Consider the following 20,050-nt stretch of genomic DNA (forward strand, 5'->3'; position numbering starts at 1 on the left):
GAGAAGGTGCCAGGTGAGGTACCAGGAGAAGGTGCCAGGTGAGGTACCAGGAGAAGGTACCAAGAGAAGGTACCAGTAGAGGTACCAGGAGAAGGTGCCAGGTGAGGTACCAGGTGAAGGGCTCTGAGCTCCGCTGCCCTGATGGTGCCTCCCATGCTGTAAGGCCTCATCCTGGGGAGAAGGTGTCACTGGGGCAGCAGGTGGGCAGCCCCCTGTCCCCGCCCTGGGCGGCTACGTTACTGCGCCCTCTCCTGTCGTCCTGACGGCCACCGCCTGGCCCCGGGCTCAGACCACGTCCGCCTACAGGCCCCTCCCGGGTCTCTGACTGCCCCGAGCGGACAGAACCGCTTCCTGCGGGGCACGGGGCGCCCCAGGGGCAGCCGAGGGGTGCGGACGCGGGCTCGGTACCCCGGCAGGGACGATGCTCTGGGGGCTGCGGGGGTGGGCACCGTGCGGGGCGGGGCCTCAGCGGGTGGGGGCGGGGCCTGCTTCCTGAGCCCCACCCCCGCCCCCCTGCCCGCCTAGGCTTCCTTCCTGGGGGGGCTCTGCTCCTACGGTTCCTACCCCCCTGCCCCGCGCCGGGGTCCCCGTGCCCGCAGCCACCCCCTTCTCGGACCAGTGTCTTCGGGGAGCTTTGGCTCTCCCTGGGCCCCCCTCCGCCTCTCCGGGCTCCCCGCCCTGGGTCAGTCCTCCGCAGAGATCCCGCCAGAGCCTTCGCCAAAGCCTCCGACGGGGCTGCCGCCGGCTCAGCCCTGGTCCCCTGCCCATCCCCCCGGCGAAGCTCCGCAAGGGGAACCACTTTAACTTCTTACTCCAGCACCCCACCTGCCAGCAAGTGTCATCACAGCCGCCAGGCCAGCCAGTGGGATGTGTCATCGCTCGGGACCCCGGCAGGTCACCTCCACAGTGGCCACCTGCATCGTGGCACAACTCGGCCTCGAGGGTCTTTTCCTGCTAGGCTTAGGATGGCCGCTTCCCCAAGCGGGTGACTCGCGGCCCTGGGCCCTGAAGGGGCGGGAGGCTGAGTGGGGCCTGTGGAGCAGGGGCCGCACCCCCCTCCCGGGGCCCCAACCACACCTGGGAAGTCCCACTGTGTTTTGCCTTGGAGGGGAAGAATTTTCCAGAACCGCAGTCTGTCTCCGGGAGGCGGAATCTGCAGGCGCACGTTCCTCACGGTTGGTTCGGGGTCTGTCCGCAGCAGAGCTGTGCTGCGGGGGCTCCCAGCGCCCTCGAGCCCCCTCTGAGCGAGGCCCGGGTCCTTTTGCATCTGTGTTCTCTTACAGAGAGTGACGCGCAGCCACTGTTGTTTTGAGCCCCCGCTGTGTGCCGTGGGCTGGGGGCTCCCCAGTTCAGACGGCCCGACAGCAGGCCTCTGGCTTCCAGCTGCACCCCCAGAGCGCAGAACCGCGTCCGGCCTGGGCTGGGCACTCACTGAACCCTTGTCAGTAGATAACAGGGGCCCAAGAAGGGAAGCGCAGTGCCGGAAGTTGAATGCGCCAACGGAGAAGCAGGCCTGGACCAGGCAGGAGGGGCCGTGCCGCCCCAGCCTGTCACAGCGCGTGCCACCTCACCCCCTGTGACCACTGCTGGCCTACAGGCCAGTCTGGTCAGTCGGGTCCTCACGCTGCGGCCCCCGAGGGCAAAGCTCAAGGGGCCAGCTCCACGGAGGGACGCATCAGGAAGTGACGGAAGGATGGACAGGTGAGCGGGCGGCGGACGGGTGCACAGGAGGTAGTGGAGGGTGTTCCAACAAAGGTCGGCGACCATCCCTGACTCGCCGCACGCCCGCGTGCCCCGGGCTGGCGGTCGGGAGGGATCCACGAAACCGCTGAGGAGGCGGGTGGAGTGTAGCCTGCGGAAGCCGGGGGTGTGGAGGGCCCTTCCCTGGGAGAAGCAAGGTGCCCCCTCCTGACGCTGTGGCCCGGGGTGGACCGAGGAGCCGCGGCCGACGTGCGAGGGAGGCAGATGGCGTCTGGGGGCCAAGCCACTGTTGGCGCACGCCCCCTCTCTTGCTGTGCTCCTGGTAAATGGCAAATAAAACCTGATCTTCCTGTTAACTTACGTTTTCAGTTCCAAACACTTTGTAATTAATAAACAACAGACAGTCACAAATCAAAGAGCTACGGGGTGCCCTCCCCGCGATCGTGATCTCCCAGGGCCGGTCTTCCCTCTCCCTGAACTCGGTTCTGCTCACACCTGACCGCAGCTCTACGCGGCAGGTCCACTCTAGTCCCTGACTCGCCACACTTCAGGCATGGGGACTCCTCAGTGCGAAAGAGGGAGATTTAACTACTTACCCTCCTACCTTTCCTACCTACATGCTTACTTTTATTCCTTTGCCACTTTCTTGGTGACCTAGAATGACACTCTTTCTACCATATAACCCAGCAATTCCACTGCTAGGCATACACCTAAGAGAACTGAAAACATGTCCACTCAGAAAGCTGGATACGAAGGGCATCTGGGGGCTCAGTCGATTAAGCCTCTGACTCTTGATTTTGGCTCAGGTCATGATCTCACGGTTCATGAGTTTAAGCCCAGCGTCGGGCTCTCGGCTGCCATTGCAGAGCCAGCTTCGGATCCTCTGCCCCCCCCCCCCCCCCCCCCCCCCCCCCCCCCCCCCCCCCCCCCCCCCCCCCCCCCCCCCCCCCCGCCCCTCCCCTGCTCGCCTGCTCGCTCTCAAAAATAAATAAACATTAAAAAAGGGACTAAGGGGCGCCTGGGTGGCTCAGTCGGTTGAGCGTCCGACTTTCACTCAGGTCATGATCTCGCGGTTCGTGGGTTCGAGCCCCGTGTCGGGCTCTGTGCTGACAGCTCAGAGCCTGGAGCCTGTTTCAGAGTCTGTGTCTCCCTCTCTCTCTGACCTCCCCTGCTCACGCTGTCTCTCTCTCTCTCTCCTAGAAATAAAAATATTTAAAAAAATTATTTAAAAAAAGGGAGTGATTTCCTTTAAAAAAAATTTATACTTTCACAGTGGGCCCCCTCTCCTTGGGAAGGCAAAGTTACTGGTGGCCTCTCTTCCACTCCAGCACCCCACCTCAGTCAGCTCCAAATGCTGACCCTGACTCACCCGCTTGAACCCGAAGACACGCCCTCACATTGTAGGGGCTGAGGGCGGAAGAGGATCTCGGAGGGACAGGACCCTGTGATCATAACTGTGATGGCTGGTGGGTGTCGAACATTTAACCACGTGCCATGGCGACAGCACTTAGTGCTTTTCGTGCGTCATCTTGTGAAGGCTCAGGATATCCTGAGGTCAGGTACATGTCCCCATTTTACAGATGAGAGAATGGAGGCTTAGAGATATTGTGTGAGCTGAAAAGTGGCAGAGGTAGGATCGGAGCCCAAGCCTCTCTGAGTGTTAAGTCCCAGACTCTTGGCCACGCGGAGAGTGGCCCACACTTGCTTTCTGTTGCCAAATGTGGGGTTTTGTATGCAGCTGCCTACACCCCTTCATTTCACGCGGTCCTTGATCAGTGCAAGAACGTTCCCAAGAAGGTCCCTTGGTGCAGAGGAAGGCAGTAGAGACAGGGCCCCACCCCACTCCTCTTGTCCTTCCTGCCTGGTGCCGGGATGCTTGGACCTGCCTGGGCCTTCATCCTGACCTCAGGTGGGTGCAGGCTGGGCCGTGACCATGACCCGCTGTGTGACAGACAGTGGGATGCCTGTTTGCAGTCCAGGATGCTGGGATTAGACAATATTTAGCTTTCCCCTCCCCTGCAGGGCAGGAACCATCAGCTGGGCAGGGCCGGCTGCTGCCCCCCGCCCCCCTCCCGCTGCCCCCCGCCCCCCCGCCCCCCCTCCCGCCAGAAGCCTCCGCCACTCTGCTTGCAGCAGCACCACTGCAGTTTAATCATTAACGGCACGTCTGGCCTTTGGTTGCAGGTTGGAATGTGGGAGCTGTGCCCAGGAGCAATTATCTCTGACACATTATTTTGTGTGAAATCACTTTAGCTGCCATTAGCTGATAAAGCCGGAATAAAGGAGGGTCCATTAACCAGCGCTGACCTCTTGGCCTCTGGGGCTCCCCGGGAGGGTAACAGAGGGACCTGCCTTTTGGGGGCTGTGAAATAACTTCTTGAAAATTTGCTGTTTGTTTGTTTGTTTGTTTGTTTTATTCATTTTGAGAGAGAGGGCGCGCAGGGGAGGGGCGGAGAGAGAGAGAAGGAGAGAGAGAATCCCAAGCTGGCTCTGTACTGTTAGCACGGAGCCCAGTGTGGGGCCTGATCCCACGAATCCTGAGATCGGGACCAGAGCGGAAACCAGGATTCGGACGCTTGGCTGACTGAGGCCCAAGGCCTCGTGGCTCGTTCTCAGATCCCCTGCAGGCATCGCCCCCTTGTGCGGCGTGATTGGCAGAGAGGGCATCAGCCCTGGGCAGATCCGCCAGAGGCCCGCTCCGGGCTGGGCAGGGGTCCACACAGCAACACCCCCCTCCATCCTCCTAGAAAGGAGAGGCCGCTTCAGAATGCAGGGGTGAGCTCCCCGGCCGGGGGCTTCCTCACTCAGGGTGAGGGCTGTCCTCCGCCAGGCGGCTCTCTGGACGCCCCCAACAGGCACCCAGGCCTCCCATAGCCCCTCCCTCCCCAGCCCCTGTCACCACTGCTGCCCCATCCTGAGGACAGCCCGGCAGTGGTGTGCAGAGGCCAGTAGCCCGCACTGTGTTTCTACTGCTTTCCTCCTGGGGGCTGCTGGCCCGAGGGGTGGCTGATTTAGAGACGCTGGTTTGGGAGGCAGGGTACTGGCTCTCCGGGTCTCCAGCTACCCCCTCCCTCCCTGGCCCTGGGGGTCATGCTCAGGCTGCCCCCTGTCTGTCCCCTCCTCGCCCTGCCTCCCAGTCCTCTCTCTAGTTAGTTGCAGCCAGCTGACTGCCGAGGGTCAACATTGCAGGCACCCCCCAACCATCTGGGCACCCCCGCCTTTCCGTTCTCCCCCTCCCCCCCCCCCCCGCCAGCCTGCCCCCTCCCTGTGCGGCGGGGCCCCCGGGGACAGGCCCATTGCGGGAAAGGGGTGCCCACCGCAGCGCCGGGACCCTAGCCTCCCGTGTCTCCAGAGGAAGGGGCGGGGGTGCGCAGAGGGGCCGCGCCTGCGGTCCCGACCGGCCCTGGCCTCCCGCCTGCCCGCCCGCGGCGTCGGCGGCACCGGAAGGGCTGACCCCAGCTGCAGGATGGGCGCACCCCTGCTCGGCTGGCCCACCGCCCCCCTGCGAGCCTTCCTGGAATCCAGGAAGTTGAGGACGGCTTGGGCCGGAGCCCCCCAGGGGGCCTGCGCCCCGCCTCCGTCTTGTTCCCGCCCTGCCCAAGTTCAGGGGCGCTCCCAGAGAGGGCCAGCAGGGCCTCCCCAGGAACAGACCTCCCCGGCCCGTGCGGGCCTGTGCTCCCCAGCCCACAGCAGCCACCTCCCTGCCCCTCCGCTGGGCTGCCTGGATGAGGCTCCTGTACTAGTCTCTGTTGCTTTGAGGTCAAATCTTAAAGAACTTGGCGCACAGGGGCGCCTGGGGGCTCCATCCGTTAAGCGGCCAGCTTCCACGCGGGTCATGATCTCACGTTCATGAGTTGGAGCCCCGCGTTGAGATCTGTACTGACAGCGCAGAGCCTGCTTGGGATTCTCTCTCCTCCTCTCTCTGTCCCCCCGCCCCCCCCCCATTAAAATAAATAAATAAACTTAAGAAAAAAAAGAGAACTTGGCCCAGAGAAATGGCTGCACAGGTCAGTGGGAAAAAGGACCGTCTGCTGTAAATAGGGTTTCAGGAAGCAAGTTGGTCATTTGGTAGTTTTATTTCAAGCTACATCCCGGACAGATGAAATCGCTCGGCGTGAAAGCACAGGCTCGTGGCGCCTGTGAGGAGGGGTGTTCTCGCCCTGGGCTGGGCATGGCCTCCGGCTCCCGTGGTGGGGGGTCCATGCCAATGGTGCCCACGGCCTCCCGCGGGGCTCCATGCGGGGCCCAGAAGGTGCATCGGCCCAGACAAACAGGCTGTGTTGTGTCCAGTGCCACACTGGGAGGCAGAACATGTTTTCCAGCTGTTTGGGGAGCGGCTTCGGGCCCTGCAGGCAGCGCCGGCTGAATGCTTTGTGTGTGCTCCAAATGGCAGCCGTGGGCCCCGGGGCAGGAGGGAGCAGCCGGGAAGCCGCAGGCCCAGGCCGGGGTGGGGTCAGGCCGGGGTGGGGTCCCTGGAACCCTGCGCACACTCACGTGCAGGCCTGTAAGGGCCGGCACTGGGGGTCCCGGCCTGACCCCAGGAACTTCCTACTGGCTGGGGGACGGACCTGGCAGCAGCCCGCTCCAGTCCAGTGCCAAGTGGGGCAGGCCTGGGGGGGGTGGCCTGTGAGGTGGAGGCCTGGCAGAGGGGCCTGGTCACCCCTCCCTGCACACCCGTCTGGACGCAGCAAGATGAACCAGCCCCACCCCCAGCCCCAGAGCTCCGGGATCCAGAGACGAGCCTGGAAGCAGCTCTTCCAGACTGCTGCGATGCGGCAGGTGAGTTTGTGCAGGTGACGCAGACTTACACGCGATTCAATTGCTTGAGGCTCTGTCTCCTGACCTGGAAGACGAGAAATCAAGACACAGATCAGGGCAGTCATGGGGACGAGACCACGCAATTCGGGCCCTCTGGACATAGTCAGAGCTCAGGACGATGGCCGAGCGTGTGCCCAGACGCATGCACAGAGGGGTGAGGGGCTCCGCTGTGTCTGCCCTGGATCAGGTGGGTGGGTCATGTGGGCAAGGGCGGCCTGGGGGAGGACACAGGTCGTCTGCACACTCTGAGGCCCAGGAAAGCCTCACGCTCAGAGGCTGGGGTGTGGCGTCGAACACAGAGGGCGGCCAAAGGTTGGTCCCACGGCCTCGGGGCTCCCTGTCCTCCTGCGGGCAGCACAGGCCCCCAGCTCCGGGGCCGGATGACGTCTCCATTCAGGATTCCCAGGTTGCCCAGAAGAACTCGGTAAATGTCCGATTGATTGTATGGTTGACGAGATGTTAGCCTCCCCCTGCGATGCCGTGGGGCGGGGCCTGCAGCTGAGTTTCCTTACAGGAGATGAAAACAAGGCTCATAGAGGAAAGCACACACTTGGAGTTCCCAAAGCTTTAAAGCCAAGGCCGTTGGGGAACCTGGGGTGTGTGGCTCAGTTGCGTCCAACTTTGGCTCAGGTCATGATCTCATGATTCATGAGTTCAAGCCCTGAATCGGGCTCGCTGCCATCAGTGAAGAGTCTGCTTCAGATCCTCTGTCCCCTCCCTCTCTGCATCTCCCATGGGCACTTTCTCTCTCCAAAAAAAAAAAAAAAAAGAAAAAGAAAAACCCAAAACATGAACAAATTAATAAATAGGGACACCTGGGTGGCTCAGTCGGTTAAGCATCCGACTCTTGGTTTCGGCTCAGGCCATGATCTCAGTTCCTGAGTTCAAGCCCCATGTCAGGCTCCACATCACTGGCACGAAGCCTGCTTGGGATTCTGCGCCTCCCTCTCTCTCTGCCCCTCCCCTGCTGGGTCTGCATCTCTCTCTCTCTCATAAATAAATAAATAAACATTAAAAAAAAAAAAAAGTAAATCTAAAGTTGATCTTGAAGTCTGTTTAGTCGCCAGAACCTGGAGGGAACGACGGAAGACCACCCGTGGCCAGCAGACCCCCCGGCTGGCAGGCGAGGGCTCCAGGCCTGCCTGTGGCGCTGGGGAGGCGGAGGCTGCTGTCAGCACCCACCTGCAGGCGCCCACCTCCGACGGTGTCGAGGGCCCAGCCCCGAAACAGGAGAGGCCAGCACGGCCCCCACAGGGGACCACAGCCATCAGGATTGTTCCCTACCTTGGGGGTGCCCAGCTGCTCTCTATTCTCCCTTAAAATGTTTTCTTTTTTTAATTTTTTTTAATTTTTTTTTTAAATTTGTTTCTAGGAGAGAGAGAGAGAGAGAGAGAGAGAGACAGCGTGAGCAGGGGAGGGTCAGAGAGAGAGGGAGTCACAGACTGAAACAGGCTCCAGGCTCTGAGCTGACAGTCAGCACAGAGCCCGATGCGGGGCTCGAACCCACGAACCGCGAGATCATGACCTAAGCGCAAGTCGGACGCTTAACCGACTAAGCCACCCGGGTGCCCCTCTCCCTTAAAATGTTTTTTTAACATGTATTTATTTTTTGAGAGACAGAAATAGACTGTGAGTGGGGGAGGGGCAGAGAGAGAGGGAGACACAGAATCCAAAGCAGGCTCCAGGCTCTAGGGTGGGAGGGGGGCTGGGGGGGGTTGAACCCATGAGCCATGAGATCATGACCTGAGCCGAAGTCAGACGCTTAACTGACTGAGCCACCCAGGCTCCCATTCTCTCTCTATACAGGGGTCCAGTGGCCAGGCCTGGGCCGCGGTCACCCCCGCCCATTGGTCTCAGTTATTGGTCCCAGTGTGGGCCCCTGACATAATCAGAATCACCTTTCTTGAAACCTGACCCTGAACTGGCCACGTCCAGAAGCCCGGCCCCTTCCGCCCCCACACAACAGTATCAGAAGTTACAGTTTATGACCACAGTGGCATCAAGAGGAATAGATTCATATGATACATTGAGAAATGGTCTTCAACCTAGAAGTCGATTTTTCTCCTTCTGATTTTAGAAGAAATAAGAACATTTCTGGGGGCCCCGAAGTACCAGGAGCCCTGGCCCAGCCCCCGCTGTGTCTCCTGGAGACATTTGGGCAGAGCTGGCCCTTCTCGGCGCCGCAGGCACGCTGGCTGCTCCCCCGTTGACCTGGGAGGTGTCTGGCCTCCTCCTGGCCGGTCCCCTTTGCAGGTGACAGGAAGAACTAATAACGGCCTTCTCACCATGGCTGTGACCCCGAGGGAGGCTGAGTATCATTCATCACCGCTGTAGCCCCGGAACCCCTACTTCACAGGTGAGGACACCGAGGCCCGGAGGGTGGGTGTGTGGCCTTGCCCAGGGCCTCGCTGTGGATCCCGAGCCAGGTTTCGAGAATTCTCGTGCAGGTTGCTTTTTGTGAAGAAAGGGAAGGAGTTTCCTCCTCAGTAGGCTGGGGTCACAGCGGGATGGGGCGGGAACGTGAGTCTGGGGGTGAGAGGAGGGCGGTGGGCAGGGCACCCCCGGCAGGTGCCAGCACCCCCCCGCCCCCCCCCCCGCCCCGGGCACGAGGCCGGCTCCGCCAGCATCCCTGGATCCCTCAACACCCTGCGTGCTCCTGGCAAAGGGCGGCATCCGGCGGCTGTGCTGTAGGAGGGGGTCCCCTTGGGGACGTGGGTGGCAGCTGCTTGCTCAGGGCAGAGGTGCTGTCCAGCTGCTTCCAACCCCCAGCCCTTCCCTGGAACAGCGAGAGAAGCGGAAGGTGTGGATGTGAAAACAGAAGCCCCGGCCGGGCCAGTCGGGGCAGGCCTGCGTCGTCGGCGCCCTCACATCTCCAGCCTTCTGAAGGCTGGGCTCGGGCACGCCTGGCACCGGCACCGGGCTGTGCGCCCGCCGTGCCTCCCTCCCCCCGCGCTTCCCGGGTACGTCCTGGGCCCCTGGCACCCCATGGACACACAGAACCATCAAAGCCTTCTGGGCTGGGCACTGTGGCGGGGGCGCTATGGTTCACGGAGGCGGGCGTGGCCAGGGCCGTGCAGGCTGTGCGGTCCCTCCGGTGGCCGGCCCTGCAGAAGCTGGGACGGCTGGCCTGGAACCGAGGATGGGGGGGCAGCGCTGCATCTTCCGACGGGGGATCGGAGTGTGTTTCTCAGCACCCGAGTCTGCACCGGTGGCAGCAGCTTCCTCTGGGCTCTCGTGGGGCTGGGACGAGCCACGCACACAGTTGTTGGGGGCACGTGCGCCCCCTGCCCCCATCTGCTCTAGGCGGTGCCCTCCTCTCCTCTGCCCACCCAGCACCCAGACAGGCGGACCCCTCCCCAGCTGCCTCTGACCCCTACCATTTCCTAGGCTGGGAGGAGGTGGGGGGCTCAGAATGCCCCCGACCCTAGCACGTGCTGTGCCCACCCTCAGCCCATCCTCACCCCCACTGTCCAGGAGGGACCCCAGCCCTCCTCCCTGACCCCTGGGCTTGGGGCGGACACTTGGTGCTGGGGCAGGACAGGTGATCCCCAGATTCGTCCCAAAGCAGCCTGGAGGCACAGGGTGCATTTCTCCCAGCCCCTCACTGGGCATCAGTCTCTGGGAGCCTCTGTTTCACCACAGGCCAAATGGCAACCCCGGCTCTTGCCCTGCCCCCTTGAGACGAGAGAGAGAGAGAGAGAGAGAGAGAGAGAGAGAGAGAGAGAGAGAGGTGTGTAAACTGTCAAGTGCTGTGACAGCAGGAAGCAGGGCTCCTCTTGAGGCAGCAGCAGATGCACCTGCCACTCCTCCTAGGGCTCCCCCCCCCCAGCATCTCCCCTCCGGGCCCCCTCCCCCCTCGGCTCCCCACGGGGCTGGTCATCTGGATGCTGGAGGTGAGTCAGTACTGATGACTGAGCGCATGAGCGCAGGTGAATCACCGGGAGCACAGGATGAGGACCGGATGGAGGATGATGGGCGAAGCATGGTGGCGGGCGTGCGCGGGGTGGCGGGCGTGCGCGGGGTGGCGGGCGTGTGGCTGGAGTGAGCTCACTGCCAGGAGCTGGCGGTTCTTGCCAGCGCGCCCCCCCTCCCGTCCCTTGTCCCTTTGTGCACCTGGGACCCCAGCTCTCTGCCCGCATGGAGAGAGCGCACAGTGAAATGTCAGCCTTCAGGGCTGTCATGCTGTCTGCAACTCTGGTCTGGCAGGTTAAAATTCACCCAAAGCCTCAGACAATGGAAGTGGCTCTTTGAGAAAGCAGCTTCAAAGGGCTGAGCTCCCAGGGCCGGGCCGGGAGCCAGGTCCCAGGCAGGGCAGGGGGGAGGGGAGCCAGGTCCCAGGCATGGAGAGAGCGCACAGTGAAATGTCAGCCTTCAGGGCTGTCATGCTGTCTGCAACTCTGGTCTGGCAGGTTAAAATTCACCCAAAGCCTCAGACAATGGAAGTGGCTCTTTGAGAAAGCAGCTTCAAAGGGCTGAGCTCCCAGGGCCGGGCCGGGAGCCAGGTCCCAGGCAGGGCAGGGGGGAGGGGAGCCAGGTCCCAGGCAGGGCGGGGGAGAGGGGAGCCAGGTCCCAGGCAGGGCGGGGGGGAGGGGAGCCAGGTCCCAGGCAGGGCAGGGGAGAGGGGAGCCAGGACCCAGGTAGGGCGGGGGGGGGCGGGGAGCAGTCAGAGCTGCACTGGAGGAGCAGCTAAGGGCAGCGGTGCTGCGGTGGGGGTGGGCACCCCTTAAATGTGTGGTGGATGCCTCACTCGCCTCACACTGGTCCCTGCCCTGCAAGCTTCTCGGTGTACCCACAGGACACGCCTTGTGGGTGGGACAGGGTGGGGGGCATGTCCACAGGGAGTAGAGGGGCTGAGGAATCCCAGGGCTTCCTCGGTGTCCTCGAGGCCCCAGCTGCAGTGGGAGGGACGCCTGTGTCCAGCGTGGGGTGGCCGGGCTGCCGTGTGGGCTGGCGGTCAGGACAGCGACCCCTGGCGTGCTCCCATGCATCCCTGCCCCCCGCCGGCCTGGGGATTATTACTTGTTGTTTTTAAGGTGCCCCGTGGTTATTTTCTGATTACCAAAGCGATACATGCTCATGATAAAGACCTTTAAGCACTGAGTGGGTGGTTATGAGCTGGGTTCACTGAGGGGGAGGTGACACACCCCATCGCAATGCATCAGTGTCAGCAGCAGGACGACAGAAAGGACTCAGTCAACCTCCCTCTGACCCAGGAGGGTAGAGACGCTGCACCCCGGCCCCTCCCTACCTAAGGCTGACCAAAAATGCTGGTGTTTTCTGCACAACCCTGGCGAGGCAGGGGCCCGGGCCCAGGTCACGGTGGCCACGGAGGCTCTTGCTGCCTTGGGTGGGACGGACAAGGTCTGGGGTGCTGTGATCCCCGGGTGCTCCTTGGGTTAGGTCGGGGAGGCGGCTCCCAGCTGCCCGTGCGTCCTGGGCCCTGCTTTTAGGGCTGAGCCTGTCCCCACAGCCCACAGGCCACCACGTTTATTCTGGTGCAGTGTTTCCATGGGCTGCTGCTACCCCATTTTACAGGTTAGGAACCGAGGCTCAGGGGCAAAATTCACACGTTACTCCGGTGCTGAATTTGATTGGAACCTGGTGTCCTCCGGCAGCAGAAGCCTCTGTTCTCTCCAGTTCATCCCACCGCCCTTGCAGGAACCAGGGTCAGTGGCTGGGAGGTCAGAGGGGACCAGCGGTCAGCACTCGGGCCTCGGGCCAAGACCAGCCTTTCCCATACTGCTCCGGGGCTGAGTGGCACAGCTTCGTGCTAAGGGCTGCCCAGGTCTGAATCTCGGTTCTGAGTGCGAGCTGTGTGCCCTCAGATGGGTGACTCACCCTCTCTGAGCCCCAGCTCCTCACCTGCAAGAGTGGAGGATGACGGCCCTGGCTCACGAGCCATGCGGGGACTGGCTGAGGTGACGCATGTCTGGCTCTGTGAACGCCGGCCACGATGGCGGAGCCGGGGCGCAACAGGGTTGGAGCGTCCCCCTCGCAGCGGGGCCAACCCGGCCTGGCTGGGGCCTGGAAGCACCGAGCGTGGAGCTTGGCACAGAGCTGGGCACACGGCAGCCCCCCACGGCGTGGTGATGGGGTCCCCACCGTCTTTCTTCCTGTTCCCCTGCTCCGCGCGGCTGCGGGCGACCCACGCTCCCCGCCCCCCCGGGTCTGTCAGGACCCTCAGGTGCCGGAATGTCCGCTGTGACTGTGGGGAGCGTCCGGCACAGTGGCCTCAGCCCATGACTGCCGGGTTCTTGGCACCTCGGTCAAGTTCCTGCACTTTCTTTTTCCGGCCAGACCTCAGCCAGGACCCACTTCTGGGTCTCAGGACGTGGCCTAGGCACTGGAGCCCCAGTGTCTGCCAGGGGCCTCCCCCAGCCCCGGGGTCCCCTGCTTGTCACCCACATCCCTCCCGCCTGCCCTCTCCTGGGGCCCTTCTGAGCCTTTCCCACCCCTAGCTCCTCGCCTACTCACCTCTCTGGGTCCTGACATCACCACCCGTCTTCGGGGGCAGGGCCTCCCAGTGCCCCGTGGCCACCAGGCAGAGGGTGTGACCTCCAGGGACCTAAGTCGTTTTTCCTGGTGCCCTCCTGGGGCTGAGTTCCGTCAGGGCTGACACACAGTTTTCCCAGGCTTTGGTGTGCCCCTCTGGGTGGAGGTGGCCAGATCTGGGGAGCACCCCCCACAGCCCCTGGGGGGACCCAGCCTAGGGTCTGGGTGCTGTGCCCCAGGGTCTGGCCCAGAGAAGGGCTTCAGTGCTCGCCAAGCCTGCCCCAGGGACAGGGCGGATTGTGGGGACGCTTGGCAAGCTGAGCGACGCCTGGGGTTTGGGCCCGGAGGAGAGATTGGGGAAAGCGTGTCGGAAGGGGTCTGGGTGCTGGCAGAGGGGCGCCCCAGGGGGCTGGATCTTCGGGCCTCCCACACATTTAGGGGGCGCTCGTGGGAGCTGTGCTGGGTATGAAGTCCCTCTCTAGGCCAGGGTCGCCTCAGAACCGCCTCTGACCCAGAGTCGGGCCCGAGGCTGCATGGGGGAGGTGGCGGCGTGTGCTTGCTGAGTGCATAACCCACCTGGCTGGGGGCCGCCTATGGAGGTGAGAGGAGCCGGGGGGGGGGGGGTTGCATTATTTCTCCCCACGAGCTGGCAAGAAGGGCGCATCTTAATGCATCGGTGTGTCTGATTTACCTGAAATCAGACAGTAATTCCTGAACAGTCTCATAAAAATTAAAATCAGTGAAATCATGGCATCTTGATTAACCCCCCTTGATGTGGCCCCCAGTGTGCTCGCTCTTTGGTTTTGGTGAACTTTTCATCAGATCTTTCCTTGTGTTGCTTACCTACGAGTGTGAGCCTGTACAAACAGAGCTTGAGTTTTGTGTCTCTGTGTGTTTCAACTCAGATGGTGTCATTCTGTGTATATCATCGCGTAAGGTGCCTTTTCCCTCGAGCGAACCAAATCTTGGGGACCTGCCCTGCTGACGGGAGAGGCGCCCTGCGACCCGCCGCTGCCTCCCTCGCGGGACCCGCACTGCAGTGAGCGGGTGGCCGCACCGGGAATCCTCACACCCATTTTATGGATGAGGAGGCTGACGCTCAGAGGGGCTGCCTGACTCGCCCAGCGTTTCTGGTGAGTGTGAGGCACAAAAAAAGAAGTGGCACGTGACGGGGGTGGGGGTGGGGTGGGATGAGGGGAAGGCCACAGCCCAGGGGCTGGGGGGGGACATCAGGGCCTCCGGAAATCCCGTCTCTGTGATCCCAGCTGTGACAGAGGCGAAATGCCGAGGCGCCGCCTCTCCCTCGCTCTCTCCCTCGTCCAGGCTCCTGATTCCCGAGCCTCCGTGTCCCGGGTCCTAGTCTCTTCCGTGCCAGGTGCGCCCCCGCGGAGAATGTCAGTTCTCACCTGGACGCCAGCTCTGGGTGCCTCCACCTGGCACCCATCCCCCAGGACTTGGGTCACATGCCAGGAGAGGCCCGGCCACCTGGGTGGGCCGAGGGCAGGAGGTTCCGGGAAGGCGTGGCCAGCCAAGGTGCTAATTAGGGCCGACTCCCCGAGGAGGAGGAAGTGGCCCCCGGCTGTCCCGCACTCTTTCCTCCTGAGTCACTGCCTGGCAGCCGGAAGTCACCCGGCCTCTCCCAACTTAGGGGCACCTGCCAGGTCAGGGGCCTCGCCCGGGGCTCCCGCCGGGCCTGCCCCGGCTGCCCCGCCTCCCAGGCATCGGGCTGAGAGCGCGCAGGGCGGTCCCGACGGGTGGGGCGGGCGGGCAAGGGAGACACTCAGGGCGCAGCTGGGGTGTGTTCGTGGTGCCCGCACCTGCCGGGGCTGCGGCCCCCCCGATGGCCCCGAGCAGCTGCCAGCACGGGCTGCCCTGATCCCGGGGTCCCGGGGGAGGCGTCCGAGCCTTCGGTCTGCAGGTCGCACGCCTCCTGCGCCCCCAGGCCCCGTGCCCCGCTGGCCGTGCAGCCTGGAGAGCAACCTCTGGCCCTGCAGGCGCCCGCCGTGGCCCGTGCGGTGGAGGTCCCCACAGCCACTTCCTTGGCTGCCCCCGGGTGGCACTGAGCTGTGGGAGCGAGGGGCCGCCGGCCATTGCAGGAACCACACAGCTCCCCCCGGTTCGAGTCAGCGGTGGCCCATCAGGCCCCACGGGTCACCCCGGAGGCAGAGCAGTCTCGCCTGGAGCATCGAGGAAACTCGTATCACTGTCATCAGTATCTTCTGTGTCAAACTTTTCACAGGAGGAGATAGGATTTCTAATGAGCCTCCATGTCCCTTGTCAAGGATCACCTCACGCCCGGCTGGTTGTACTCTGCTGGATCCAGACCCTCTCTCCCTGCGCTGCTGTGAATCAACCCAAGGAGTGCCTATTTTTCTATTTTTTCTTCTTCTTGTTAAAAACATTTTTTTAGGGGCGCCTGGGTGGCTCAGTCGGTTAAGCATCCGACTTCGGCTCAGGTCATGATCTCATGGTTCACTTCGTGGGTTCGAGCCCTGCGTCGGGCTCTGCGCTGACAGCTCGGAGCCTGGAGCCTGTTTCAGACTCTGTGTCTCCCTCTCTCTCTGTCCCTCCCCTGCTCATGCTGTCTTTCTCTCTCTCTCAGAAATAAATAAAACCTTAAAAAAACAAAACATTTTTTTAAAGTTTATTTGAGAAAGAGTGAGCGAGCGAGCGAGCACGAGTGGGGGAGGGGCAGGGAGAGAGGGAGAGAGAGAATCCCAAGCAGGCTCCACACTGTCAGCATGGAGCCCGAGGCAGGGCTTGATCCCACGAACCATGAGATCATGACCTGAGCTGAAACCAAGAGTCAGACCCTTAACCGACTGAGCCACCTAGGTGCCCCCCCCCCTTTTTTTCCTAAAGTGACAGGTGGCAGACTCACTCCCAGGAATTCAACTGAGTCATCTAGGCTGGGGCCCAGAAAAGGTGTTATGTTAGCAGAGGTCCCTGGAGATGTGGAGGGGCGGCGGGGGGAGCACACAGAGCGGGGGGACCTGTGGGATTGCCTCCAGGAGGATCTGGAAGACACTGTGACAGCCCGGAGAGGGTGGGACAGACAGGTGCTGCCGTAGCCCGCCCTGAGAGGTGCCCCCTTTATTTCACGGGGAGGGAGACCATGTGCGTAGATAGATCCCACGTCGCCCTGACCTGGGGAGGTCCGAGAGGGAGGCTGCCTGGAGGGGGTGCTCACAGCCCCACGGATTGTGTGCCCCAGCGAGCCAAGACCTGTGCGGTATAAACCCACCCGGAAAAGTGGTTAACTGGTCAACCTGTAGGCTGCACATTCCCGGGGGACCACACCAGCCAGTTCCGACCAAAGGAGGGCCTGGCGCTGGCGAGCGGCTGACAAAGGATGCTTTGTTCACCTGTTAAAGTAAACACTTCCCCCTGGATACTTACTCCTGGGACTCAGATGTAATATGGGGTGTAAGTTACTCTTTAACAGGCCACTTGATCCAGGCCACCAAGCTGCCCTGAACTAATTTCCTGGAAGAAAGGCGTTCCCACTACCAGCCCAGGCGTTTAGGAACCACCCCCTCAGCGGTCAAGGAGAAGCTGGGCGTGCCTGTGTCCCAGACCCCGAGTTCACCCTGAGACACCAGCATCCGGGGGGGGCGGCCCTCAGCCTTCCCCGGGGAAGCAGCAGAGAGACGAACTGGGTCCTTGACTGTCTGGGCAGGGAAACGAGAGGCTTAGCAGCGAGCTGAGCAGCCTGTCTGCTCTTGACCTTGAGAGAACAGAGATGGAGTCGGGGTCCTGGGAAGAAAGGGGCAAGTGCACATCTATAGCAGCTGCCCCCAAATCTGGACTTTCAGGTCAGGGTTGCTGGGGTGACATACCATGATGTGCTGACCTTTAAAACTTGACTACGACTTCACAAACTTGGGGCTTTCCAAATTAGAATTTTATTTTTATGTAAAAATTTAAATATTTATTTTTGAGAGAGCGAGCGAGCGAGCGAGCGAGGGAAGGGCAGAGAGAGGAGACACAGAATCCCAAACAGGCTTCAGGCTCTGCATTGTCAGTACAGATCCCGATGCGGGGCTCAAACGCACAAACCTTGAGATCATGACCTGAGCTGAAGTCAGATACTTAACCAACTGCCACTCAGGTTCCCCAATTTTTATTATTTTTTAAAAGTTATTTGGAGGGAGGGAGGGAGAGAGAGAAGGTGCAGGGATGGGTTAGCGCAGAGAGAAAGGATCCCAATCAGGCTCCCTGCTGTTGGCGCAGAGTCCTGTGTGGGTCTCTCTCTCCTGTACCGCGAGATCATGACCTAGGCCCAAGTCAAGCGTTGAATGTTTACCAGAGCCACCCAGGTGCGTCCCAAATCAAAATTTTAAAATGCAGAGAGTTTCAGTGATGGGGTGAAAGGCCCGAGCCATTGTGGGGAAAACTGGCCCCATAGTCCCTGCTGGCCGAGACCTACATCTGGTGCAAAGATCTGCTGTCCCTCTCAGGTATTTGGATCACAAAGGGAGGAGGGGAGTGATCCAAACCCTAAGGGGCCCCTTAGGGCATCGTCTGCCTCCCTCCCGGAGCAGGAGGAGTGAGAGGAGTGGAGGGAAGCAGCGAGCCCTTGCTCTGGATTCCAGGAGGCGTCCAGGGCGCCCACTGTCTCTTCGGGCTCCCTGGGGACCTCTATCCTGCCTGGGCCAACATGAATGGACAAACTGAGTGAGGACATCCCAGGATGGACATGTGCGGCTACTGGAGTCCACTCTCCTGCCGGCCTGCCTCAGTTTACAGGAAATGAGGAGGGGCAGAGTGGGGTCAGGGGCGGTCACCTGCACAATTGGAGAGTAGGTCTGTGCTACGAATCTAGTATTGGTCGTGTCCACTTCTAGTAAACACAGGTCAGCTCACACTGGCTCATGGGCTGGGCTTCCGGGACCCGGCTGTTGGTTGGGTGGGCAGGTGGGGAGGGGTGGAGAGCCGCCCGGCTCTGGAAGACAGTCGCCCATCTGTGGAAGGGGCCTGGTGACCTCGGGGGCAGCTCCGGTGAGAGGGGCACAGGGGGCGTTCTGGTCAGTAGTGATATTAGCACCACCTTTGTTGACGAGTGAATCTGATCACTTAGAAGGGTCCATCTCCTGGGGAGAGGGGCTAGCCCCAGGCGGGAAGGCAGGGCCTCGGATGCCCGTCTCAATGTTCAGGGACAGAAGGCGAGGGATGAGCTGGACTCGCGAGGGGCAGGAGGGAGGCCCCCAGGCACTGGCGGGTGGGGCTCCTTGATCGCTCCCGGCCATAGTTGGGGGCTGGGTAGGCAGGGTGGGCCAGGGAAGGGAAGGGAGGCAAGCTTTGTGGTCTGCGGCCCCGCTCTGCGGCCCGGCTTCCTCGGGACACCCAGGCGCTGCAGAGGGGGCTTCTCTTTGAAGGACCCACGCCAGGGACTAGGGGCAGGCGTCAGTCCCAGTGTGATTTGCCAGCTGGGCAGAACTGCAGGCGTCTAAACAGTCTGCAGAAGGCTCTGCGCCAGGCTTCCTGTAAAGGTGGGACCCTCCAGGTCAGGGGGTCCTGAACTTGAATGTGATCAGGATCTCCCAGGTCATGGCCGCGACGGAGCGCCTGGCGCAGTGAGTCCAGGGTGGGGCCGAGAACCTGCGTTTCCGAGCAGTTCGCAGCCGCAGCCGCAGCCGCAGCCCCGGGCCCCACGTTGAGAACCGCTGTTCCGGCTGAAGGCATCTCAGGACGTGATTCACAGATTCTGCGTCCGCGGCTCCTTTCCGCGGAAACTGCAGCCGCATGGAGCACAGGCCGCCTCCGCCTCCAGCCTGGAGCTTTCTTTCCGGGGGGGGGCGGGGGGGTGCGCAGTGCCCGCGGCCCGGGGACAGCCGTCCTCTGACAGGGGGTCTGGGCAGGGGTGGGGAATCCAGGGACCGGGGCCTGTTTCGGTCAAGGACATGGCAGAGGGTCTGTGGCCGGCGGCGCCTGGGCACACGGGTGGCCCCAGGTGGGTGCACTCGAGGCCGCAGGTGCTGGTGTCACCGGAAAAGCCACGTGGTTTCCGGGCCAGAGAGGAGATGCCAACACAAGGCTCCTCTCTGCCGCTTTTCAAGAGAGAGAAAACCCGCACTTCAACGGCGGCGTCGGCGCGGAGTGCCGCCATTGTCCCCGCGGGGTCGGGCGGCGCCTCGGCGCGGCTCGCCGTCCCCACAGCGGCCCCTTTGTGGTGCGGGGAAGGCAGCGGGCCTCCGGCCAGTGTCCCGGCCGGCGCAGGACCGTCGCGGTGTCCCCAGGCCTCAGGTGTGGGGTCTGAAGCCGGCTGAGGAAGGCGACGCCGAGGCAGGGGGCGGGCGCGGCGGGGCGGCAGCCCCCGGCCCCGCCCAGGCCCCGCCCCCAGCTCGCCCCGCCCACTCCAGCCCCCGGCCCCGCCCCGCCCCGCCCAGCCCCGGCCCGGGCCCCGCCCGCCCGCCCCGCCCCGCCCGCTCCAGCCCCGGGCCCCGCCCGCCCGCCCCGCCCCGCCCCGCCCGCCAGCCCGCCCGCCCCGCCCCGCCCGCTCGCCGGAAGGGCGTCGGGGTCACGGGAGGAGCTTGAGGATCCGCGCGCAGGCCTCACTGGGGCAGGGCCCCGGGGGTGAGAGGCCGGTCGCGGGGGCGCTCCTCTGCGCCCGTGGCGGGGACGGCAGCCTGGCCCGGGCACGCGTCTTGGGCGGTCGGTGGCCCGAGGCCGCGCCAGGGTCACAGGCTCCCGGCAGGCCTGGCTCCCCCTGGGCCAGCCCTCGGACGCAGGCTCGGGGGCAGCGGCGGCGTCCACCCGTCTGGGTCCTCCCCAGGCCCCTCAAGCCGGGAACGGAATCGCCCTTGACATCCTTCCGTCACCTGCTGAGGAGGATGTGACCGAAAGAGCTCAGTAGTGATGCGGGCAGGGCGCTTGCCACACGCGTGGCGGGGACACCTCAGGGTCCCCAGGGTGGGCTGGGGAAAGCCTTCCGCAGGCGGTGGGCGCTCAGGGCCTGCGCAGCAGGGACAGATTCCGGAACGACACCTGGTGATGACCAGCTCTCCCGAGGTGTCTTCCGGGGTTAGTGGGCCTCAAG

General features: G+C 62.8%; 1 long non-coding RNA gene across 2 annotated transcripts; it reads left to right on the forward strand.

Moving 5' to 3' along the window:
* The first annotated feature begins 360 nt into the window (after window positions 1-360).
* On the forward strand, window positions 361-4,054 carry LOC120247754. Of its 2 annotated transcripts, XR_005532402.1 has the most exons (4): window positions 361-1,701; window positions 2,975-3,167; window positions 3,282-3,331; window positions 3,886-4,054. It is a non-coding gene; the product is annotated as an uncharacterized LOC120247754 (long non-coding RNA). The 2 variants fall into 2 exon arrangements; XR_005532403.1 differs by lacking the exon at window positions 3,282-3,331.
* Window positions 4,055-20,050: the final 15,996 nt, after the last annotated feature.

This window comes from Hyaena hyaena, unplaced genomic scaffold, assembly GCF_003009895.1.
Source record: "Hyaena hyaena isolate Hyena2069 unplaced genomic scaffold, ASM300989v1 scaffold_546, whole genome shotgun sequence".
In the NCBI taxonomy this organism is placed as follows: Eukaryota; Metazoa; Chordata; class Mammalia; order Carnivora; family Hyaenidae; genus Hyaena; species Hyaena hyaena.